Source organism: Periplaneta americana, chromosome 5, assembly GCF_040183065.1.
Source record: "Periplaneta americana isolate PAMFEO1 chromosome 5, P.americana_PAMFEO1_priV1, whole genome shotgun sequence".
NCBI classification, from domain to species: Eukaryota; Metazoa; Arthropoda; class Insecta; order Blattodea; family Blattidae; genus Periplaneta; species Periplaneta americana.
The window spans coordinates 70,612,754-70,640,609 of record NC_091121.1 but is presented as its reverse complement, the minus strand read 5'-3'; the positions used below and the strand labels follow the sequence as shown (position 1 = coordinate 70,640,609).

Sequence of the window (27,856 nt, the reverse complement as noted above, 5' to 3'; positions counted from 1 at the left end):
TGCGTAGATGAAGGCTTGATTCGGTGATTTGGAACCATCTTTAAAACCAGTGGTCGTCATTTCGTAACTCGCGAATCAACCCTTTAACATACAAGCAGGGTGGAGGGGTAAGGCATGATTTTCATCCCCTTAGCCAACACTTGTTCATTCAACGTTAAGCAATCTGGATATCCTTCTCTCCTTCGGTGTGTATTGCGGACTCCATTTTATATGACGTAATCTTTGCCGACTACTGTTTAAAACAATCGCCAGTGGATACAGTATTATAACTTAAATAACTTAAATTTTGAGGCATTAGCTGTTAAAACTCTAATTTGTAGTAAAATTTATTATTTTGTAAATGTGTATTTTCCTCCCAATTCTAAGTTAGAAAGTTATTTGTTATTTTTTGAGTCAATTTCGAATTTTCCTAAAATATGTACCAGTAACATTATAATAACAGGAGATTTTAATTTTCCCAACATAACTGACCACACGTATGATCTCTTGAATGGGGGACCCTGCGAAAGATCTCTTGCAAACTTCTTAGCACTTCATAATTTATTTTGTAAATTACATTCAAAATGACTATCTTAAAACTCTAGATCTAATTTTAACTAACATACCTAAATCCTTGCAACTTTCTAGAAACGATATTCCTCTTATTAACGAAGACAAATATCATCCATCCTTAACAATAATGTTATATATAAAAGATCGTATTAAAACATTCAAACATTTTCCTACTACAATTTTGAACTTTAAAAAAGCAAACTTTAGCGCAATCTACAATGGCATTAAACAAATAGACTGGGAAGTACTTCATAAACACGATGATATTAATGAAGCTGTCGATTATTTCTATGAAAATTTAAACAGTGTATTTGATAGAAATATTCCAAAGAAAAGAATTAATAGGAAAAAGTCTAATCCATGTTGGTTTACAAAAGATATCATACAACATTTAAGAAGTAAGGAATACTATAGGAAGAGAATAAAATATTTCCCACATTATGAAGAAAAATATAAAGAATTAAGAAGGGTAACCAAAACTATGATTAATAATGCTTATTTAAATTACGTAGAAATTTCTGAAAGTAATATTGCTAACAATCCTAAGCACTTTTGGAATTTTATTAAAAGTAAACAAATAAAAAATGTCTGTACATCTCATGTCTTGACATTAGATAGTAATTCATTAACCAATGATAAAGATATTGCTGATGGTTTTGCGACACATTTCAAATCTATATACAATAATAAAATACTGCCTGTTTGAGGCTAGAGGACATCGTCGACCAGGAAGACCTTCAAGAAGACTGCTAGATGGGGCCGAAACAGGTCTACAGAGGCCTAATTCGTGAAGGATGATGATGATGATACAATAATAAAATACAAACTTGTAACGCAATGTCTGATTGTCATTATTTGGATGTTTCTCACTCATTGTTCATAAACAATATTACTCATGAAGAGATTAAATTAGCTATTAAAAAGTTAAAGCCTAAAACATGTAGTGGTCCTGATGGGATACCACCTTTCATTTTAAAAGGTTGTTACGAAGTATTATCATATCCTCTGTATTTATTGTACAATCTTAGTTTGAAAACTGGAAAATTTCCTAAAAAATGGAAAATAAGCAGCGTATGTCCAATTTATAAATCAGGCAACAACACTAAAGTTAAAAATTGCAGACCTATTTCGATAATTTCTGCACCTGCTAAAGTTTTTGAACAAATATTGTACACAAGAATTTTTAATCATGTCAAATGTTATTTATCTGAATTCCAACACGGTTTTGTTACGGGTAGATCTACTGTAACAAATTTAACGAACTTTGTGCAGTTTGTATCAAATAGTTTAGGTTGTAAATTACAAGTTGATACTATCTATACTGACATGACTAAAGCATTTGACAAGATTAATCACAATCTTCTCTTGTCTAATTAAATAATTATGGTTTCTCACAACAAATGTTAAAATTAATGACATCATATTTAATAAATAGACAGCAATATGTTAAATACCATCAACGCGAGTCATATATTTACACTGCTAATTCTGGAGTACCTCAAGGCTCAAATCTTGGCCCACTATTATTCTTGATTTATATTAATGATTTGCCTAAAGTAATTAAATATTCAAAATGTTTACTTTATGCTGATGATCTAAAGATATTTAAATCAATACAAAATACGTCCGATCTAGAATTACTACAAATTGATATCAACAATATTTATCAATGGCTTTTAAATAATGGGTTAACCTTTAATACAAAAAAATGTTGTTGTATGACTTATACAAGGACTGCATCTTATTTAAGAGGTAATTATACATTGAACGGTGAACCATTACAACGAATATATTGTGTAAAAGATCTCGGTGTAACTATTAATCATAATTTGACTTTTCATAATCACATATTTAATATAACAAATAATGCTTTCAAAAATCTGGGTTTTATTATTAGAAATTCAAAAACTTTACAGAACACTTCGACTTTGACACTTCTTTTTAATTGTCATGTTCGCGCTAAATTGGAATATGCCTCTGTAATTTGGTCACCCACTTGCAAATCACATAGTAATCAAATTGAAAAATTTCAAAAACGATTCTCTGTATTTTAGAAGATATCATTGTTCAGCCCTCCATAACAAAATTTCGTACAACAATCTACTTGCTGAATTTAATTTAATGTCTCTTGCCAGCCGTAGATTACTTGCTGAACAACTTTTATTATATAAAATATTCAACTGTCTACTGGATAATAGCGAAATATTATCACAAATCCAGATTAACGCTAGAACATCACACTTAAGAAATCATCAATTGTTATATTATAAAAAACCAAACACTTCAGCACATAAAAATTCACCAGTTAAAAATGTGTTCAAATTTCAATGAAATATGCAAACATGGGATCTAGATTTCTGCATTTCTTACATGGAATACAAACATTTTCTTATTTTCTTATTAATATACTGAAGGCAGTTGATTTTATAATAATATTGCTATTTGTTACTCTGTAATTTGCCAATTATAGCTACATTTTACATTTTTGGCTATGATATCTATATTTAACTATTTTCATGTATATTATTTTGTATTTTTCATTTATATCTATATCTGTATCTCTTATTTAGGTAGTATCTATTTGTCTGTTCTTTTTTTTTTCTTTCCCTTTCTCATTTTCCATTTTCATTTGTATTGACACTTGTATCTGTTTCATCTTTTTTTTCATGTTATCTATGTTTTTTTTTTCTTTTTTGTAAACGAATATCTGTACTGTCTATTATAATTGGGGCTTGCCCTGTTATAGGCATAAATAAATAAATAAAAATAAATAAATATTGGAGAGTTTGAAAAAATATTGTTTGGGCACTGTAGAATTATACATCCAGAAATATAAGTGGTATTATATGCCGCAAAGTGTGCATAAAATACTTACCCATGGTGCGCAGTTGATAAAGGAAGCCGTACTTCTGTTGGGATGATGTCCGAGGAACCGCAAGCAGTCCGAAATAAAGATTACAAGAATTTCAGGGAATAAGTTTATCACGCGCGCAAATTTTGTGGAGCCGATACGACGATTGATTTGATGGAATTTCCTCTGGCCCGATGGTAAGCAGTCTTCGTATCTTACGCCAAAAGAGTAGAAAAAGTGTATCTTCTGATGTAGACCTACTGAGACTGCTCCAGGATCATGATGGTGGTGGTGATGACGATGACGATGATGATGATGATGATGTTTGAAAATTAATAGTTACAACTCTCTAATGTTCTGTAAATATTTCAAATGTAGGTTTATTTAACCAGAGTTAACGGCTTTGTTAAAATTGTATTAATATGTAGGCTATTTTATTAAAAAAATTAAATGATATTTGAGTCAATATGTACGACTGTTGTGTATTTTTAGCATCTTTCACACATTAAAATTAAATAGAAAATATATAATACATTTGTGATTTCGTTCCAATCCCTGAGAAAATCAGTTTTGTAAAATTATTATAATTCTTTAAAATTCAACCTCTGTAAAAGGTTGCTTTATTTTATCTAATCGTAATCAGAGTTTACACGCAAATGCAAAATGTCATTTGTAACCTGTATACAAAATTTTATGAAAATCTGTTAGAAACGAGGAGAGTTATTAATTTTGTCCTGCTAGATTTGTATTTGGAACCACTGTGCGGCGCCGAGATTTGAACCCGGGTTTTCAGCTCTACGTGCTGACGCTTTATCCACTAAGCCACACCGGATTCCACCCCGGCGTCGGAAGAATCGTCTCAGTTTTAAGTTCCAACTCTTGGGTTCCCTCTGGTGGCCGCCCTCTGCACTACGTCATAGATATCTATGAACCTAGGCCGAAGTCCACACATGTGCTGAGGTGTACTCGTAATGAGTGACTAGTTGGCCGGGATCCGACGGAATAAGAGCCGTCTTAAATCACGAAGTGATTTACGCATGTCATATATTATTATAATGTACCGAAGTACATATGATATTTCCATGCAGATATTCTGCGTCATCATACGATGTAGCTTAGTAGATAAAGCGTCAGCACGTAGAAAACCCGGGTTCAAATTCCGGCACCGGAGAGAATTTTTCTCCGTTCTATTACTCTTTCATCGTATGATGACGCAGAATATCTGCATGGAAATATCATATGTACTTCGGTACATTATAATAATATACTAATACAAATTGTAAAAAGATCTTCCAAGAAAATTACGGAACGTTTTAAGGAAAATTGCGTCTTATCATGTGAAACTCCAACGAGCTGAAGTGAAATAACACACAGCAGATCTATAGCAAAGATCAAGACGACGTCTTCGGCATGGAAATAAGACTAGAAACACGTAGAATGGAAATAGAAAAGGCATTTTTATTTTACGGAATAGTATTTCTATATAAACGTTATCTGTAACCACACACTACAAGCAAACTTTCCTATTTTACCTTGATAATACAGTTTATGCACAACACGCCTCATAAAAGGAGATTGGAAACAGTTTAAGTTCTCGACTTGTGATTTGTTACCGACACACGTTTATCTGTTTGAGTCCACGCGTTAGCAGTGGGTTGGCAATTCAATTGGACACGTATCATATAAATATATCTTAATGTTCAACGTTACGGCGTCTTAATATAGAATAACGATCAAACACGACTGGAGAACACAACATTACCCTCGCAATGAATTGCACAATGATAAAGAAGAACGGATAACATAATGTCATGACTTCTCAAGGCGTAACCATATAATTTTTATGCATAATTTCAAGTTAACTACACATTACTTTATAGGGTACTTTGGCAATTATAGTGTGTCCATTTTAAAGGTATAAAGAGCGTAATACTGTTAAATTAATGTTATCAGATTTAAGTCCACTTCGTAACGTATTTATGCGGTCACTGTTCAGTTAACAAGGCGGCTAACACTATAAATGACATTGTAAAAGTATGTTCAAGTCCAGTGAAATCAATGCTAGATAATAAATTTAATATCATAATGTCCTTCCTTTCCATATTTTTTGGCTCTATGCCACGAGGTGAATCTTGGCAGAACTCACGAATTTCTAGCACTACCAAAGCTAGTTAATAACGGTTGCGTACACTGCGTATTCTTAAAGTGTAACGTTTATGCAATTGATATTCGAAAAATATCAAATTACTGTTAGGGTTAAGGTTAAGGCGTTTTCCAGAAATTGCGCTGGGGCGCCGGTTCGATCCCTGTTTGGACTGATTAATTGGTTGGTTTTTTCCGAGGTTTTCCCCAACCGTGAGGTAAATGCCAGGTAATCTATAGCGAATCCTCGGCCTCATCTCGCCAAATATCATCTCGCTATCACCAATCTCATCACCGCTAAATAACCTCGTAGTCGATACAGCGTCGTTAAATAACCAACTAAAAAAACTATTAATACAGTGACGTCATTAATTGCAGTATGTCTTGGATGACTGAAATTGTGATGTGTATTAAACGAAGTAGTTTCGAATCCAGCCAGCCTTGATAAGCATAGAGGAGAAGCAAATGAATGTGACATCATTATGAATTCATTGTTATTTGTACACAAATGGAAGGGGTTAACGAATTCTACTGGGAGTAAGAAAGAGGGAGAAAGTTAATTTAAAATACTCTAATTCTAAAGCACTTAACACAGATATGCCTGAATTATTTTTGTTTAATTAAAAAAATATATATATTTTGTTTATCAGTTCATATTAGCTATCAAAACACAATAATTCGGATAAAATTTTTAATGGAATGTTCGTTTGCAGGAAAAGAGTCGTCCTAGATGTAGGACTCTATGAAAATATATGGGATATATACTTATTTATAGAAGGAAAACGTCATAACATTTAATTCACTAAAAATAACATAATAAATATAATAAAAATTGAACCAGACAGATATGAACGTAATAAATAATACATGAAGTAACTGAAAATACGATAAGAATGAAATGAAAACACATAATTCCTACTTAAATAACTTTATTTACATTCATAGTAGAAAAGGAGATGAGTCACTTTTATTGAAAATGAGATAATAGGCCTAGCAGTACAATAGTCTCCATTATTAATGTATCATTTACGTTGTAAAAATGGGGCTAGATACATATGAACATTTCCAAAATCTTATGAAGAAAAGAATAACGCAAGTCATTCTGAAACGTGTGAACCATTTGACAAATTAGAACAGTTGCTTGCGGCATGTGTTACGAATCAGAGAGCTGCAAAATGGCACTTACAAGAGGTTTAGGTTCGACCGGTTACAGAACATCCGTCAAGGTCGGGCAACCGACCGAATATTCGATTTTTAACTTACGTTTTACAGGTAGACAGAACACCAGGCGCACTTTGTCATACATGAAATCGACATTTTCTGAGTACACAAACGGAGTAACAATTGAAGGAAATTTACTTTGTCTTATTAAAAATTGTGTTTGCTTGATATAGGTCTGGACACTTTAATAAACTTATCTTCGTAACTAATGCATAAATGAACAAATGGACATCAGTAACAACAAAGAAAGTAAGTGTAATGCAGAATATGAAATCTGGTGCGTAAAGAAATGCAAAAATAAAATAAATTACAATTACTTACCGGTACTAAAAAGAAGAGCAAATAACTACATAGGCCTACATTCTAGTGTAATATTTGCATTTTAAACTCAAAATGCATACCTCTAAAACAGTAGTTGTTAATATAATATGTCTTCTAATTACTCTAAAGAGCTGCATTATTACTCTATTAATAAATCATTTTTTTAAGAAGACAGAGTTTTATTAACAGAAAGAAAAGTGCTTTGAAGCTCAAATACTTGTACTTTCACGAAGTATATTTTTGCCCTTGAAGATACCCAACCATAATACCTGAACTGGATAAATTAATGAAGCAATGAATTAATCAGTCAATCAGTGAATCAATGAATGAATTAATCAATCCATACATGAATTAATCAAGGAATCGATGTATGAATGAATCAGTGAGCCGATGGATGGATGGATGATTGATTGATTGATTGATTGTACTGACAAAGGAAGAATTATCAATTAAATGGTAGACCTACATAATGATAAACGCGTCCTTATAAGGGCTCTTGTAACTCTTGCATAACTCACTGTTGTCTGCCTTTGCCGTCCACCCACGAAGAATGAGAAAGAACTCTAGTATTCGATAAAAATACATGAGAAACTCCACGTGATGGGAGAGCTTTGCACAGTGGCTATAGCGCCAGGCGTTCAATAGCAATATATAATTTCTATTTTTCGTAACCTGTTGTGCACCACTCTATTATGAATGCTCATATCCATAACAATGAAGTGCAAGCAGGAACAACATTTGCTTTTGATTTATTGAGTCTCATTGTTAAAGAAAAACTTTTTAAAAATTTTTTGTAGCTTTCAAGAACAAACGCAATAACTAAAGTTATAAAAACTGTACAAGTGTCCTATATGTAGGACATCAGGCATATCTGTGTTATGACATGAATTTCGAAATCAGTCCAGTTCTCTGTAATGATATATTGTTACTTACTTACAAATGGTTTTTAATGAACCCTGACGTCCATTGCCGCTCTCATATAAGCCCGCCATTGGCCCTTATCCTGAGCAAGATTGATCCAGTTCATAGCATTTCCCTCAAATACATTTTAATATTATCCTCCCATCTACATCTCGGCCTCCCCAAAGGTCTTTTGCCCTCTGGTCTTCCAAGTAACACTCTGTATGCATTTCTGGATTCACCCATACGTGCTACATGCCCTGCCTATCTCAAACGTTTGGATGCCTTACCCTTATGCTGGGGCTTTGATTCTCGTCACAACAGACCACGTTGTACTGTTTTGCTGCTTTCTTTAGACTCAAACGTATTCTACTAAATAGACGGAGCAGTGTCTGTGGCATAACTTTAACGCGTGATAATATTCATATATTTCAAAGTAAAATTTGACCAAGTTCTCTTTGCTTACAGGTCAACAATCTTGCGGTATTCACAGCGAGATGATGGTTTCCTGAGGAGTGGTGAGTACTTATATTTATTTAAATATTTCAAGTTATTGTTTAAATATGTTGCCATAGGTCCGTAATTATTATTGGAGTTATCTTATAACTCAATAACTATGCAAGAAAGTATTTCTTCCGTTTATTAAGATTTGGTTTCGATAAATAAACACGTTCAACTTCTTTCACCCGTTCTGATTAAGAGAACATAATTTTTTAATTTTCAAAAGGATTTAAAGTATTTACGCAGTTTATAAAGGAACGTCAATAATTTTAGGTTCTTCTTCAGGCTTTAAATGCAGTTAACACGCCTTAAAATATGCAGGAATTAACTATAATGAATCATTTTAATTTGTGATTCGTGCAAATATTCAAACATACTGTAACTTCAAAATCGTAACACAACACAACCTGGTTTCGCAGCCAGACGCGCTGACCGACAAATGAAGATTATTCATTCTTAGAAGATAAGGGTGAAAGACATTCTTAACGAATTCAAAGAATGCTTCGAACTTTCATTTTCACTGCACTCTTCAACAAACTTTTATGGAAGTTCAATAATTACAGTTTGATTATTCGAGAAGGATATATGTATATTATTGGAGGGAACGTTTTTTTTTTTTTTTTAACCATTTGACTTGCATAGTACGTCAATATTCCTTTGCATAGTCTTTTACATTTTTTAAATTAATATTGTGGCGAGCATGACATATTTTTCAGAGAAAGACACAAAATATTACACAGTAGTTTCATCACTTACGTAAATATGTACGTTCAGCTAATGGCGGTACATAATAGTATATTATGCAACGAGCCTATAATGGTAGTAATTAGACGAGTATGTTTATGAAACGAGCGTCTTAATTACCATTTTAGACAAGATACATAGGACTATTTTTGTTCGACCATAATTGTCTAAGTTTTACGTTCCTGCAAATATCTTACCTTGTTACTTTAGTGATCATGAATTGGTGAACATGCGTGTATTTTCAGCGTGTTCTCGACTATTTCAACAGATGGCACGAGCGTGAGTGTCTTTTCACTGTGTTCCCGAGGAGCGCAACAGATGGTAGGCTTGTACGCCGTATTAAGCTCTTACCTACAAGTTTATGTTCGCCAAAATCCTTCTTATGTTCATAATCGAAATTCCGTTTTATATAAATCTCAGCTGAACAGTTGAGGCACTGAATTTTACCTTTATTAATAATAACAAAATAGTTTTGTTCCCATGTTTCTTGAAAATTAAACGAAACCTACAATTTATTCACCATATACCACCACTTTACCCACCCTTGATTAGAGCGTTATCGTACGGAGTTCAACAGCTGTTTACTGTACGTACCAGAGGTCTGCATCGGAAGGATTTCGCTCGAGCGCCAAGTAGTTCATAGCATAATCCGATAGGTAGCGCACATGCATGATGGGTAAAATTGTCACGAGCGATAAATCCTCGAACGGTATAAGCCGAGCGTTAGACATTCGTTCTTGTTACAGTGATAAACTGTATCATAGATGTTTATCATTTCAAAACTTTGCAGTGTTTAACTAACCTCTCCGTAGTACAATTACAGAACTTGCTCTAAAATGTAATATAAATGTTGTAGGTAAATGTTTTTTTTTCCACACAGGAGTGATTTTGTTTTTGCCACATCTGATAGATGTTATTGGATATAAATGTAATTATTATAAACGGAGAACACAATCACGATAATGTAAGAACTGTATCAAGTTTTCTAGTAATAATAATAATAATAATAATAATAATAATAATAATAATAATAATAATAATAATCTCTAATAATTAGTGTATCAATCTTTGCGTCTGTAGGCCTAACAGTTGTGCAGCATGATTATTCGTTTTATTACATTTTCTGTGACGTTATCTCTGTACTAATATTGTTATTAATCTACTGCTATATCAATAATATTTTGTAAAACGTTTCTACATTGTCGCAGTATATAGGCGGAACACTATGTCTTGACCTATCATGTTACATGTGTGGTAAATCAAATATTGAATAATTATTAATTAGTAATAATAACTGTATATCGAAGTTTTTCATATTATTTTATTTATGACTTCATGTTCCTGTTTTGGTACGTTCCATTGACTGTGCCATTAAACCTTTGTCACAAACGCAGAAAATAAAGCCTTAATTTTACCGTGTGAGCAAAACATATGTGTATCTTATCTGTCGCCTTCCATACAAGATAACACATGTCGGTGAGATGACCTTGTACTGTGCTTCTATTTATTACGAGCGTATCACGACCGATCGTATCTCACTCGAGGTTGCGACACTCGACCGAGTTCAAGCGAGCGATTAATGCAGCACTCTGGTATGTACATGCAGACATGTAGAATATTTGTGGCGGGAGAAATGAAGGGGTAGTCCATACAGCGCCCGCGCGGGAACATTATGCCCATCCCTGCTCTAATGGGACGTCATTCTTGCGAACAGCAGACAAGAAGTTATGAGTGCCTTCACCGGTATGACGAATAATTTCCGTTATTTTCATTTCAAAAGTTTAATCCAGCAACTATGATTTATTCGTTTGCCTTCGCGACATCGGCAGAATCTCTCTCTACTGCGGAAGACCCTCCTAGTAGTTTTGTCCACGTGGTTAATACACTGACAGAGCAGTAAAAAAAGTGACGTACGAGTTGTGAATGAACGCCCTGATCCGTGGAAGTTAATACAAAAATAAAGGTTACATCGAAGCCTCTAATTTCGTCCTGCACTGATTAGATTATCTGGCTAAACACGATTAATTCCCCAGCAGCTTTATTAATCTCTAGCACATCAATTTGGCACATAATTCCATAATAAAACATAATTTCGTGCTGCAATAAAACCCAAAAGTGTATTACGAGCATAAAGGAAAGTCGCTTGGTTTTTTAATAACCTGGGAGCGAGGGATACCGGGTGTGTAAAATATTGAATCCCAACCTCCTCTCTCTGTCCGTGTTTCAGGGCAGAGAAATGTTCGTGACGTAACTTGATTATGTCAGGAAATCGAGTGGCGTGTCTTGCAATATGTATAATCATACATTAAGTAGAATACCAAATATCAGTTTAAGCATAATCATATTGCAATTCTCCAGTGGAAAATGTGTAATTTATATGAAATACAGGATGATCTAAAAGCACTGGTTCGTGATTTTCAATCAGAATACATTTTCTCGAATTTTGAATCAATTTTTGGAATTGAACGGGTTACATCAGCTGCTTATTTATGCGGATGACATGACTATGTTATGAGAAAATCCACAAACTGTTAGGGAAAATGAGAGAATTTTACTTGAAGCAAGTAAAGGGATAGGTTTGGAAGTAAATTCCGAAAACACAAAGTATATGACTATGTCTCGTGACAGAATATTACACGAAATGAAAATATAAAAATTGGAAATTTATCCTTTGAAGGGGTGGAAAAATTCAAATATCTTGGATCAACGGTAACAAATATAAATGATACTTGGGAGGAAATTAAACACAGAGTAAATATGGGAAATGCGTTTTGTTATTCGGTTGAGGAGCTTTTATCATCCAGTCAGCTCTCAAAAAAGCTGAAAGTTAGAATTTATATAAGAATTATATTAATCTAACTGTAAATTAAGCCGAAATAGTTAGACACAATAATGAACAGATGAATCGCATTTTTAATTACATGGCGGTGTCAATATCCATAACTGCAGACTTTGGATGATCATAATCCAAATGCTGTAATTTTCATTGCTACCATGATGAGAAAGTCAATTTTTTATTCATTGGTTCGTATTTTGTTTGTTTTAAAATAAACAAGGAGCCAAAGTGACGATCAGTAAACAGCGATATTTAAGAATGTCGCAAGATTACATGATAACATAGTTGCACAGTCGTGAACTGGAGAACATAATCTTCATGCAAGACGGTGCCCACTTCACATTGGTCATCTAGTGAAAGAACTGCTAAGAAACATTTTTGAAAATAGTGACATAACCAGGCATTTTACACGATAACCATATATTAATCCTGTCGATAATTAGCTATGGCGATATCTAAAGGAAGGGGTTTTTCTTCGTTCTTTCTACTGCTACAAAAATGAAGCAAGATTTTTTCTCAAAGCTGTTCCTGCTGTTCATAATATATATACCCAGATTGCTCGGCGTTATAGGCTTTGACGGTAACAACTTTTCTCAGGTTTATTATGCTGCCATCTAGTTGTTACATAAGGAGACACGTCATAACTCCCATTTGAATTGCATTAGCGACTGTACTGCCATCTCGTGTTCGTTTACGGCGGACGGGTGGCGATCCTGGCGGTTGTTCCCTTCAAAGTGCAACAGATTTTAACATAGGAATGAGCAATCTTTTTTTTTTTTTTTTATTTTAGTAGGTTATTTTACGACGCTTTATCAACATGAGCAATCTATAAGTGACCTTGGGTGCTACTAATGAGAGAGGAGAAACATGACGACCACATCTGAATGTTTTCAAATCGTTTATTCATAAGTAAATCACATTCTTTCATGAACAAATCTATATTATTATTTTTCTATAAAGTTATTTCTCGAGAAAGTTAGGGAACGTTAAAGTCTTTGGTGACTTTAGACTGAACCTATATATTTACATGAGTATTCGCTCAGTTTCTATCATTTATATTGTAGCTCGTCTTGAATTTTGTTATTAATATTTGGTCTGTTCAGTATGTTATTTGCACAGTGCTATTTCTTGCTTAGTTGAATTCTGTTGTTTGGCGTACATCAAATACCCGTATCGGAATGTGTACTCTTGACTGGAAGCAAACCGACCTAGATCACAGTGTGTACTGTGATGGACAATCGCGCTGGAATATTCTAGTTGATTCATGAATTAATCAACAATGGAGGCCAAATAAACGATTAATCGTGATTGTTCTGAACAAGGTCCGCTCGAGGTTTCTGTCCATACTCGACATTTGGCTGCCAAGCCATCAGTCTCTCAAACATATCCCGGGCCCTAAACGGATTTCAGCCAATACCCAAAGAGATTTAGACGATGAGAATGAAGTGTCGCCACGCTTTAGCGTTGTTTAAAGGGATATGCCGATGATTCCAACGCAGTGGAGTTTCAGTTCTAGAGGAAGTCGGGTAATTTAAATAAAATTCTATGATGCGAACGTAAGTACTTCGATCTTTCATTTTTAGAAACATTTAGAAGTATAATTATTTGAAAACAGTAGATCTAGCTAATTTAAATATTATCTTCTTTTCAACTTTCTTCTAATATTTTCTCATTGCCTTCTGTATATTTTTCTTTTTATCTTTCTTCTTTTTTGTCTCTCAATCCTCATTCCTTCTCTTCATTTTTTCCCATCCTTTTACTTCTCCAATTACCTTTCCCTTCTTTAATTTCTTGTATTTCTCTTTCTTTTCTTCCTTCTTCCATTTCTCTCTTTCTTCTCCCTTCTTAATTAATTTCTTTCTTTCCTCTATCTCATCATTTCATTCACCCTCTCCTTTTCTACATCCTTTTAAATTTCCTCCATTCCTTTTTATTTTCTTCTTTCTTCCTTCCTTTCTCTCTTATTTCTTTCCTTCTGCTTCATTTCTTTCTTTCCTTCCTTCATTTTCATCTTTCCTCCTGTAATTTTTTTCTTTTTTTCCCCTTTTTTGTGTCCTTCCTTCTCTTCTCTTCTCTTCTCTTCTCTTCTCTTCTCTTCTCTTCTCTTCTCTTCTCTTCTCTTCTCTTCTCTTCCCTTCCCTTCCCTTCCCTTCCCTTCCCTTCCCTTCCCTTCCCTTCCCTTCCCTTCCCTTCCCTTCCCTTCCCTTCTCTTCTCTTCTCTTCTCTTCTCTTCTCTTCTCTTCTCTTCTCTTCTCTTCTCTTCTCTTCTCTTCTCTTCTCTTCTCTTCTTCCCGTCTCTTCTCCCTTCCCTTTTGTTCTCCCTTTCCTTCTATTTTCTTTTCTTCTCTTCTCTTCTTTGTTCGTTTATTTCCTTCCGTTTTCCTTCTTTCTTTCTTCCTTCTTTTATTTTCTTATCTCTTTCTCTCCTTCCCTTCATTCTTTCCTTTTTCTTCCCGTTCTTTTCTTCGTTCCTTTTTCTTTTCCTTCCTTTTTCCTTATTCTCTTTTCGTACTGTGCACCTTTCTATCCTGCCTTTCTTTCACCCTCTACTTTCATGCTTCCGTTTTATATTTTCTCAGGTTCTTTCTTTCGTTCTGCTTACTTTATTTCTTTATTTTTTCTTTCCTCTTTCCTTACCTTCTTTCCTACTTTCTTCTGTCTCTTTCTTCATACATTCTCTTTTTCCCTTTTCTTCTGTCTCTCGTTACTTTCTAAATTCTTCTACAACATTTTCTCCTCTTGCTCTTTTCTTTTGTTTTTATTTCTCTCTCTCTCTTTTATTTTTCTTTATTTTCTTTCTTTTTTGTCTTCATCCGTCACTCTTACTTTCATTCTTATGTATAGGTAGGCATGCATGTTATTTAGGCTACCTCTAATTGAGATTCTGGCTGATAAGTACATCTATTATCAGGCAGTACATCTCACTTGACGATATGTGTCAATGGAAGAACAATAAATTGTTTGTATACAGCTGAAGTCTGATTAATGTAATATGTAGCCAATCGGCGATGTATGCAATGGAGGGGGAAAGGAACTTGCCATCCTACCCCATTATCCCTGGCCTAGTTGCCTCATAAATGGTGTCATGTTAGTATCACTTGTGAGGTTCAGACCTGTCTCCGGAGAATTGACTCAACAACAACAACATGTTATTTATATTTTAAGGTTTTCCTTTTCTAAATAGTCCCTTCATGACACGATGAATTCCTTCAATTTAGCCCGATTAAATAATTGATGTACCTATATATTTATATTATTTTCAAAATTTATCCTAAACATGATTTAAGTAAAAACGTATATAGGCCTACACGCATGAAATTCTAGCTGAAACATTCTGCCGTTCTTTTCCGGGAGAGCGCTTAATTTTGAATATTTCAATTTTGCTTAGTAATTGTAGGGTACCAAGCTTTATGTGTCATTCATTCATACGAACTTTTATTTTATTGTCAGTTATTATTGAATCTACTGAATGATTGAATCATATTTTCGTTCGAAGAATTTTAACTTATTCTTTAATTAACCATATGGTATGCGTATTATCAGCCATAAATATTGGAGAAAATATATGAATTATATTTCCTAACACCCAGCACATTATGATGAGGAAATAGTTTGTGTACCATGTAATATGTTACAATAAACAACAAATTAAACGCAGTTATCTTTCTCTTTGTTCGTACAGCAATCGGAGAAACCCATGATAAAATACTTTTTTAATACATGCTCTCTAAAATAGTTGCTTTTCGGACTGTTAGGGTCCGAAAAATTGAACTTCAGCGGTTTGAATATGACAGTTGACTGGCTATGCCTATTATAACATTTATATTTACTTTTACTTTATTTTATTTTATTTCATATAGCCTAATTTTGAGCGCTTTTAGCCTACTTAAAACTATTGTATGCACCACGTACGCAAAACCTCGGTTTACACTGAAATCGTCCGCTAAAGCCTTATTTTGCGTACTTGATACATAAATAGCCATTTTAGAAGAAAGCAGTGCTTAATTTAATTAATCAGTACTTATTGATCCACACGACGTATTTTAAGAATCGAGAATAATTTCTTAAAAGAAAATTAACAGTACATATCGCTATAATACAATTAAAATATAAGAATTACGTATCATGTTCAACCGAGTTCGTAGATGGAGTTAGTCTTTTGAATCGACACTCCTCTAAATGTCGTAAGAATCAAACATTTGTATACGTAATCTGTGCCACAAGACGTTAGCAGTACTGTGAGTTCCAAGGACTGAAAAACGCTGTTTACAATATTATTCAGCGCTCCCGTGTCTACTACATTCGTAACACGCGCGTGCAACTACTTGCCGTAGTATTACGCCATTCACTCAGCAGATGTCTTGTTAGTACAGCAAATCGTTGCTAGGTGCCGCCGTTCTACACATTGGTGATTCCATAGTAACTAGTACCGGAATGGTCGTAACGCAAATGCAGCTACGAAAGAAGACGTGCAGTATAACACATTAAACATTCGTAGTTAACCGCGTATTAAGGATAATTTATTTTAGAAACAAATTTAATCAGTTAAGTGTCTGGAATGTGGAATTGTTTTTCTATTTCATTGAAATGCTGATGTGGTACTTATTCTTTCCGTGTTTCTGCATATTCATTCATTCGTAGTGTTTTGCCCAAGGGCAGATATTTCATTGCAAACACAGCATTCTCCAGTCTTTCCTATTTTCTACCTTCCTCTTTGTCTTCGCATATGATCCATATATCTTAATGTCGTCTATCATCTGATATCTTCTTCTGCCCCGAACTCTTCTCCCATTTACCATTCCTTCCAGTGCATCCTTCAGTAGGCAGTTTCTTCTCAACCAGTGACCCAGCCAATTCCTTTTCCTCTTCCTGATCAGCTTCAGCATCATTCTTTTTTCATCCACTCTTTCCAACACAGCTTCGTTTCTTAATCTGTCTGTCCTTTTCACACGCTCCAGCCTTCTCCATATCCACATTTCAAAGGCTTCTATTCGCTTCTCTTCACTTCGTCGTAATGTGCATTTTTCTGTCCTATACAAAGCTACAGTCCACACAAAACACTTCACTAGTCTCTTTCTTAGTTCTTTCTCCAGAGATCTGCAGAAGATGCTCCTTTTTTATTAAAAGCTTCCTTAGCCATTGCTATTCTCTTTTGACTTTTTGGCAGCAGCTCATGTTACTGCTTATAGTATACCCCAAGTATTTGAAGCTAAAATGAGGTAAATAATATTATCTTTCTAACTCAAGCATTTAAACATGTATTGCTGACTATAATTAATATATTATTTAATTTTGCATAAGTAAGATAAATCACTAGAATGAAAACTACAATTCCCCAACAGATTATGACTTTGATCTATGTTGTTAACGAAACATTCTCTAAACAGAATTTACAAGAAATCTTGAAAGAAATAAATCCATGTAATCTGTTTGGAAGCCGATGAGATCTGGTACGGCACAGTAAATGCATACATTCTGACAAAGAAATTAAATTTATAAATCATGTGAAGAGTCCGTGGGAAAAACGATGAATATCACATTTCTGTTAAGGATTAGATAATAATCTAATTGAGTCTATAACTGCAAGATATAGTGTTGTTTCTATAGAAAATAAAGGAAAGGATTACTGTATTCGTGGTGATAATTCTCCTTTTTACCATTTTTCATAAGAACAACATTAAATTTCGTAGTGATCCATTGAATTAAATAATGACATCAACCTTAACAAAACTGTGACATTCATCGTTTTTCCCGCGAACTCTTCATATGTTATAAAGCTTTTATGCTACAGAATCAAAGACAGACTAAATAAAACTAAAACAAATTCTTTGAATAGGTATGTCAGAAAATATTAAAAATTCGCGATAAAACTTCACGCGATAGGTAAAAAAAATGCTATAAAAAGAGTAGTGTAGTGGATTAAATATTTTAAAATAGATAAGAAAATTACTACTACATTAATGGGATACTTAAATGAATTGATGATTGTAGAAAGGACTTAAGTCCACAAAAACCTAGTTTTGAGGAAATTGAAAAAAATTGTTTAGCATTTTATGGGTCACATTAAAATAACTTATGTAGTTGTTATTTCTTTAAAAGATACATACACTCCCCGATTAACATTAAATAAAACAAATTTCACTTCCAGTTTGTGTTTTGTTAAATTTTTTTTTAATGTTGGACTCAAGTCCTTTCTGCAATCAACAGACATTAACAGTTTTAACTGGTTGGTTAATTAATTATCTTAATAAAGGTACATGAAATATGCAATAAGAAGTATTTTGAAGTAATCAAGTAGTTCTTTAACATTAAATATATTTTTTATTGTTGATTGTCGAAACATTTTTAAAACAATTACATGACTCACCAACGGTCTTACCAGGCACTGTTACCTACATAGTTCGTATGTTCTAGCCCCTTTGATTTAGCAACTTTTATCTTATTTCTTTTACATTCAGATAAATTAGAAATGCCTCTTTTACGATTATTCACTGCTACTTCTTCGTCGTCGTCGTCGTCGTTGTTGTTGTTGTTGTTATCACTAATGCACTTGTACACTGATCAGCTATTGAAATAGAATGAAAAGTAAAATAACAAAAATATCAACAATGAAAGAGAATATTAATTGTAAGAAAAATGATTGGTTCTTATTATTACACCGTATGTATACATGTTTGCCAACTGCAGATCTTTCTGCACTCAATGGGGAAAAAGAGAATAGAATTTCACACATTAGAAATGCTGAACTGAGTTTACATTCTGTGCTCATCATGGTTCCATCTTGAGGGGTTATGAAACTGGCCTTAATTCGTTTTCATAAAAAAAGTGGAATTAAGACCTTTCCATAATCATCGATTCAAATGATACCGGTAACTAGACAAAATACTAGTAAAATTGATTTTAAAAAACCTGCAAAGGCCTAAAGATATTGTAGTATCAAACACATTTAATTTAGGTATCTTCAAAAATAAGACGGAAATACTGGCTTTTCCGGGAAATTAGATTCCAAGAGCAAAAATTTTGATTGTTAATAAACCGAATCTACTAGTTGGTGACTTTTTATATTTAGGTCAGACGATAAACAAAGATTTCGAAAATAAATTACATTTAAGAGTCGATATGGTCTCCAATTGAACTCTGAAAGGTAAAGCTAATGTTGAAGCTATTCTCATTTTCTATAAGATAATGTCAGTACCCACTCCGATCCATAGAACTGAATGTTGAATTGTAACTGGACTACAAAATTATCGGATATAAGTTGTAAGATTGAAACTCGTAAGATCAATAACAGAGAGTATAAAATAACAGATCTGTTAGGAATGACGGTATTGGAAACAGATTAAGAATTTTTACTTTCTTGACAACATATCCGAACATCAGAGAAATGGGTTGACGTGTTGGAAGAATGGAAGTCAACTGAAATGTGCAAAAATCTACAAATACAAACTGAAATAAAAACCACAAAACTGTTTTAATGATTAATTTTATTTCAAAATTGTACAGCATTTAACTATTGCGGGGGAACACCTTGGAGGTGAAACATTATTTAATATATTAATCCATGATGATGATGATGATGATGATGATGATGATGATGATGATGATGATGATGATGATGATGATGATGATGATGATGATGATGATGATGATGATGATGATGATGATGATGATGGTGGTGGTGGTGGTGGTGTTGATGTGCCCTGCGAATACCCAGGAAGATCACCACGACGTCAAGTGCAGAAACTGAGCTTCACCAGCTTCCGGTGATCTAAATGGGAGAAATAGACATTAATTATCTCTAGTCAAAAAAACAAACCAATATTATTATACCACGATAATCTGTACCATTACTATCAAGACAACCGAAAAGGCGACAGAAAATATTGTAGATGTTTTGATCGTAAGAACTTCAATGCGAGATGTACTATACCTCTAATTCAGATTTGGGAAATCTTAGAGTCTTAAAAAATGGCATAGAAAACCATTTGCATCCTCCAGAAGTCAGGTACGAGTGAGGAAGGTTCTGAGTAACATACGAAGGACAGCAAGAGGTAAGACGTAGTACATTAAAAAAAAAGTACGTAATTGAATACTGACCTCCGAAAAAGGGCGTTTTATGAAAGTGGTCCTTACAAAACGCAGCCTTATAGGCCGGGAACATATAACTGTAGGACCTTTTGAACAATGAACATTTTTTAACGTGGACATTACCATACGTGAGACCTTATTGCATATTGACCCTTGTAGGAAGGGACCATATCTCTGTTAATCAGCTAATACATCGGTAATAAATAATGTATTAATAGTTACTGGAGTATCATTTGAGCTGTAAATGTTAGTAGATGAATGCCAAGATTCATCACTGTCGGTATCGAATTTTCACAGTTATCGTTGTCAGAATTTCTTCGAATGTAACAAGCATTTTCACTTCGTCTTGAAGTGGATACCATTTTTATGTGGCTTATGACTGTGTATCTTCTCAACTTTTCACAAGATGGCAAAGTAAATAACGATCACCCGCATTTTTTTTTGCAGTCTACTGTAGGATCAAGAAACTTCAACTGTATTTAAATAAGGCGTTTTAAATAATAAATTGAAACAGGAATCTGAAAAATGATAAAATTGTAGCTTATGACTAGAGCCCGGATGTTTGGCAAAATGCCTTTTTTTTTACTGGGTGGAAGTAAATCATTATTTGCATAGATATAAATGTGATTTGGAGTAAATCAAAGTGATTGGGCTTATTTTTATTTTGCCTTTTTAAGGCGTTTCTTACTAAAATAAATGCCTTTTTTTGTCATTTTAAAGCAATTTTGCTTGTTTATTTGCGTGCGATTTTCTATGTAATCGTAATGTAATGTGTATTAAATTTAAATATTTCAAACAATGACTAACTTCACTAACAATAGTAAATAAAAGTAATTAATTTCGGTGCTTACTCAGGTAATAATCGTGCTTTAACACTATTGGTGTAATATGAATCATGATAGACCATCGACAGTTAGAAATATAATATTTTCGTGTCTTCACGATAGCAACAATCAGCTTTATAATTTTAAATATTAAGCTCGTTCTCATAGAAGTTGTCACGTATCATTTTCAATTGTTTGTTTTTATATTTTCAAATCTTACTGTTACAATTTTGTGCTACACGTTTTTATTATTGTAGGAGAAAGGAACAGTCAGTTATTGTCGGGTGACAAGATCGGTTATCTAGAATCCCTAAATTCAGTAAACCATTGCAAAGTAAACTTCATGCTTACGTTAGTGAATTTGGTGCCCATGTGTTTTCATCCGATGGAAGTTTTGTTATGTAAGGTTTGTGAAAAGACAGTTAAGTTAGTCACAAAAAAAAAACTATTTTATAAGTTAACATGTGTCACCTACGAAGTAAATATGTTAGTTATGTTGATATAATTCAAATTTATTGCTAAAATATAATTTATTTATTTATTTAACCTGGTAGAGATAAGGTCATCAGGCCTTCTCTTCCCCTCTACCAGGGGATTACAACTACAATATTAAGAATACAATTATAATTACAATTAATATTAAATTTACAAATACAAATAATATGTCTTTTTAAAATTTATAATGCCTTTTTCAAAGATTATTGTGCTTTTTTTAAGTTTTTATTGCCTTTTTTGCCTGCCTATTATAACTGTTATAAATACCTAAACATCCGGGCTCTACTTATGACTATATCTCTCGGAGCCCTTCAATCTTCAGACTGTTACTAGTCGAATTTCTAGTGATTTTTTTTTCCATTGTATCTACAAGCTAATTTGATATACCGTACTAAAAAAACTAAAATCTATAATAGTTATTGTCCTAAAGTAGAATATCTGTTGGACAACCAATGAAGCACTGAAAACTTCAATTTCTCACAAGAATCTTGGAGACCGAACAGACCACACTTAGGGCCTGTGCCTTGATGGTATTTGTGAAGAAACATATAGTTCTAAGGAATGGACATAAATCTCCCATGCCTGGAATCGAACCACGAACCTCAGATCTGAGAAGAGCATCAGAGTTAGAGCGGCAAACTATGATAAAGTTAGCAAACGTTAATTTGTATTAGGCCTATTTTATTTTTGTTGTTTTAAAAAGCTAAGTAAATCTTATTTTTGCCACTTTACGAAAATATCTCTTCTTGCGAAGATCGTTAAAATATGCTACAGTGCAATCTCAGTGAACACAATAAATTATGTACTCCGTATACCTTTCATCTGAGTAGCTCACCTGTACTTCAGGAATAAACAATTTCGGGACACTATGTTAAGGGATGTGGAACATTTAAATGAGTTTCTGAAAATCGTGGGAAATAACGCATGAAAAATTCATACATGGCATTCAGAGTAATTGCAATATATAACTTATATATTCTGGAATGTCATTTGTCGAGTGCCACAGGTTGCAAGTGGAATGTGGACGACGACGCGAGTCGTAACTGGTTAGTTACGTGACCGAGATAAGAACTTGTTCCCTCCAGAATACATCGCCGCTCATCTCTGCTTATACCACACCCTTTTAAATTTGGTACAGTTGTTTACTAAATTACATAATAGAAGCTGTTCCTATAAGCATGTCATCGTCGTCATCATCATATTATTATTATTATTATTATTATTATTATTATTATTATTATTATTATTATTAATATTGCGATGTACAGAAGTACATTATGATATTTCCGTGCAGGATTTCTCCGCTATCATATGATGAAGGATCAAATGTACTTCGGAACATAGCAATAATATGATATGTGTGTATAATCACTTAAGGATTTAAGACGGCGCTCATTCCGTCGGATCCCGGCCACTTAGTCACTCGTAATGAGTGCACCTCTGCACAGTAATGTGTTGGACATTGTGCACTGTCACACATCCGTGGCACAGTGCATGAGGATTAGCCACTAAAAGGAAACTAAGAGGTGGAACTTAAACTGAAAGGGTTCAATCCGGCATCGGAATTGGAATCCGGTGTGGCTTAGTGGATAGAGCATCAGCATATAGAGCTGAAAACCCGGGTTCGAATCCCGGTGCCGGAGAGAGTTTTTCTCCACTCCACCGATCTAGCATCATCATCATCATCATCATCAGCTATTTATGTTTATTATTGAATTATTATTTGAAATTTTATTATGAAATTGGATTTAATTGTAATTTTTTGTAGATTGTAACATTACAATCTACAAAAAATCACCATTTGGTGATTTTGGCTCTAAAATATGTACGGTGTATATACTGTTATAATTGCTGGTTGATCATCTAATTCTAATTATGCATTATTGGGTTTTATTTTGTTATTAATGATATAATTTATTTTATTGAATGGGATATTATTAGTTTTAATTCCGGATCTGTTATTATAACATTTTTATTTGATTGAATGTTGGTTTTATCTTTTCTTTCGTTTCGGAAGACATTGTTAGAATAGTTCGATCCGATATTATGTTTGGGCCGTCTCATAAATTTAAGTTGTAATTTATACTAATTTGTACAAGTGTAATAGTATGGGGATATATGGGTACCTATAGCATATTGTACGTGCCATACTCCTCACAAGACCATTCCAATTGGAAAACGTTTTTAATACATTCATTCTTTACAGTGCCGGAATTAGGTGTAGGCAGCGGCAATTTCCAGGGGGCGGCATTTTCTCTCTCTCTCTCTCTCTCTCTTCCTTTTTTCTTTCCTTTATTTTCATTTTACAGTGATATGTTTTTAAAAGCACTTGTTGGTAAATCTTTTCTGAAGTTAGTTCTTGAACACCTTGTGGAAGTCGGATATTGTTTTGTTATCGTATTGTCTTGGTCGTGGCGAGAGTAAAAGGAAAGTGTGCAGCTGCATAGTTATTGTAATGCCGTTATCACGTTATTATACTATGAAACTGCTTAAATTCAATTGCTTGTATAAACAGAATGCATTGTTGGAAATCAAATTGGGTGTGAAAAAGACGGGAATTTTACTGGAAGCAAGTAAAGTGATAGATTTGGAAGTAAATCCCGAAAAGACAAAGTATATTATTATGTCTCGTGACGAGCATATTGTACGAAATGGAAATATAAAGATTGGAAATTTATCTTTTGAAGAGGTGGAGAAGTTCAAATATATTGGAGCAAGAGTAACAAATATAAATGATACTCGGGAGGAAATTAAACACAGAATAAAAATGGGAAATGCCTGTTATTATTCGGTTGAGAAGCTTTTATCATCCAGTCTGCTGTCAAAAAACTGAAAGTTAGACTTTATAAAACAGTTATATTACCGGTTGTTCTTTATGGTTGTGAAACTTGGACTCTCACTTTGAGAGACGAACATAGGTTAAGGGTGTTTGAGAATAAGGTGCTTAGGAAAATATTTGGGGCTAAAAGGGATGAAGTTACAGGAGAATGGAGAAAGTTACACAAGACAGAACTACACGCATTGTATTCTTCACCTGACATAATTAGGAACATTAAATCCAGACGTTTAAGATGGGGAGGGCATACAGCACATATGGGCGAATCCAAAAATACGTATAGAGTGTTAGTTGGGAAACCTGAGGGGAAAAAAACCTTTGGGGAGGCCGAGACGTAGATGGGAAGATAATATTAAAATGGATTTGAGGGAGGTGGGATATCATGATAGAGAATGGATTAATCTTGCTCAGGATAGGTACCAATGGCGGGCTTATGTGAGGGCGGCAATGAACCTCCGGGTTCCTTAAAAGCCAGTAAGTAAGTAAGTATTTAATTATATTATCGCTATGAATAGTAACAAAACTCTCAGTTACGTTTCCAACACAATATATCGACAACAATACTATTTAATCATGTTGCAGTATGTGCACTATACAATTCGATAACAAAGGTCTGTTTATTCCGCAAAGAGTTGGAGTTCATTCAGTTTACTTTATACTTCCTATCGAAGTAAGAAATACTCGTAATAATTATACGATCAAGAAACCCAGTGCTCAAAAATAAGCAAGTGGACAGCTTCAAATTTGTACTTGGGATGAACTACAAGCAGTAAGATGACTTGCTGCCAGGAACTCAAAAGGAACATAGCAATGACCAAGGAAGCTTTTAATAGAAAAAGCAACATCTTCTGCGAACCTCTGGAAAAAAGAACTAAGGAAGAGACTAGTGAAGTGCTTTGTGTGGAGTGTGGCACTGTACGGGCCAGAAACATGGGCATTACGACGAAGTGAGTAGACGTATTTGAAATGTGGATATGGAGAAGAATGGAACGTGTGAGGTGGACAGACAGAATAAGAAACGAAGCTGTGTTGGAAAGAGTGGGTGAAGAAAGAATTATGCTGAAACTGATCAGAAAGAGAAAACCAAATTGGTTGGGTCACTGGCTGAGAAGCTGGTGTCTGCTGAAGGATGCACTGGAAGGAATGGTGAATGGGAGAAGAGTTCGGGGCAGAAGAATATATCAGATAATAGACGACATTAAGGTATATTGATCATTTGTGTAGACTAGGAGGAAGGTAGAAAATAGGAAAGATTGGAAAATGTTGGTTTTCAGTGAAAGACCTGCCTTCAGGCAGAAAATTATCAATTTATGATGAATTATATCTAATTTGTATTTTATCCGGAAGATCTACTTTTTGTTGTGTTTGTGTAAGTGACATTCTGTATTTTTCATATATTTTTTTCATTTCGTGTAAAGATATTTGCGAATCATTTAATGTGATATCGACGACTGTAATTAATTAATTAATTAATTGGTTACGAGTGAATAAAGGAACTGGGATTAAAATTTTTCTTCTGAAATATTTGGTTTTAAGAAAAATAATTCTAATACATTTATAGCTTTATCTTCTTTGAAAATTAACCTATGTAGATGCCGACGCAAATCTTGCCTAAGCCTCACTAATCACTGAATGTTCAATTTGTATCGTTGTATCTATAAGCTAGTATAATTATATTATTTTTACAAATTTATTAGATATTTCGGAAATGTCTTTGAATTCGAATATGTTTATAATTTGTATCGATTCACATTAACAAAGGCACTTAAATAATATATAAAAACATATAAAGTTGCAGTATTATATAGTAGCCTATTATTATCATTATTATTATTATTATTATTATTATTATTATTAATATTACTACTAAGTTCATTGTATTACTGATGATTGGAGCAATCATAGGATCGATTTCATAGCTATAAATAGGAGTAAATAGACAGCCTAAATAATTGATCCTACGTTTAGATTTAAAATTTCAGCTACTCAACCATCTGAAGTGAACGAAGAGAAAAAGAAAATCTACGAGCCCACGATTCCCTACCTATCAGCGAAATACAGCATTGAAAAAATCACAGTTTGTTACCGATCTCTTTTTCAGAGTTAGAGGCACCATTTGAAAACCTTTGTAAATTGGAGGGAAAAATACAAGCCCAAGAGAGATCTTCAAGATGCCATCTTCACCACTATAATAAAATTTTCTCTAGCGATATTTCGCCAGCATCACTCAAATTAAATTGTACTAGGTTCTATTTTTTTTTCTATTTTCCTTAATCTCTTTTGTTTGAAACCTGCTTATATATTTTTTTTTTATTTTAAATTTTATTGTGAGCTATTCTGTGTCGCAGGGCAAACCCAAAATATTGGGTGAGACTAGTAAATTAAATAAGCTTTACCACACAAAATATAAAGATATTACATGACCTGACCTTGAAAAAATCTTATTCTTTTCATAAAAATGTGTCTATAATATACAGTACATCTCATAAATATCTTTATACGATCATATAGACTGTTCATAAAGTTTTTGAAAGGAGAAAGAAACGTCGATTTCCTGGGAAATGGATTGCGTCTAGTGTTGTAAGATGCCTACAAAATACACATAATGTTCCGAAGTCCACATTTCGCGTTCTGGTCATGTGGGAATGTCATTGTTAAGAATTCTACAAACGTATAGTTACTCCGAAAGAACCGTGACTGATCATTGTAGTATTATGCTGGTTTTCTGAAATCATTCAAGAGAATTGGAAAAAAAAAAGAAAACTTAAGTGTCATTGATATCCCATTCTCAAGACATTCCAAGCCTCCTTGATGCTGAATGATTGGCTTTTGGCATGTTACCTGTCCGTCCATTCAGAGGGTTTCCCGCTGATGTACTGCAAACATTACTCACACTCGTACGGAAACCTCAGTAAAGTAATGTTAGTAGTAATTTCATGAATGTACGAAGAGAAATTATTACTGTTCGTGTGAATGTATGAAATACATGGACTTTTGAGTTACTCGAAGATGCTTTAATTTGAAATTTAAATCAAATGTTGGTGAATGTAGAAAAAAAAGACATATTTGGCACAATGTTAAGTTAACCATTTAAGGGTAGACTCTTTGCTTACAATGTTAAGTTCAAGGAACATTTTCTCAGAAACTATTACTCAAGGCTCAAATTTTCAGTACTTATTTACACGTAGGTTTTACGCATTTTCACGTGTTAGTTTAAAAAAATCCTTAAAGTGTTGAAATAAAGAGGTGATAATGAATAATCTATTTTTTATATTAAGAGATTGGTAAATCTCCTCCTTATTTCAATACTGAAAGTAGGGTAAACATTGGTAATTTCGTGATAATTTCATGAAAATTAATTTAAAATGCAAATGTTTAAATATATCCTTATTCCGATTTTTCATCTAAAAGACGATAATTTGCTCTGCAAATCTGGAGACATAAAAGATTGGACACGTTCTTGAATAAGTGCCAAAACCACTTTTACAACTTAAGCTAAAAGGTTGGTTATTTCGTGATAACCTTGGTAATTTCGTGATATTACA

The 27,856-nt window shown here is 33.6% G+C and overlaps 1 protein-coding gene and 1 non-coding gene across 2 annotated transcripts in view; both read left to right on the top strand.

The window, feature by feature from the left end:
- The window catches only part of LOC138699819 (protein Wnt-5b-like), a 2,020,855-nt gene that overhangs the window by 271,230 nt on the left and 1,721,769 nt on the right, over positions 1–27,856 (top strand). Inside the window, exon 2 of the mRNA XM_069825994.1 lies at positions 8,456–8,505. The gene's annotated coding sequence lies outside the window, so the exon portion shown is untranslated. The remainder of the gene's footprint in view (positions 1–8,455; positions 8,506–27,856) is intronic.
- Positions 23,047–23,118, top strand: TRNAY-AUA (transfer RNA tyrosine (anticodon AUA)). Its single transcript has one exon. It is a non-coding gene; the product is annotated as a tRNA-Tyr (tRNA).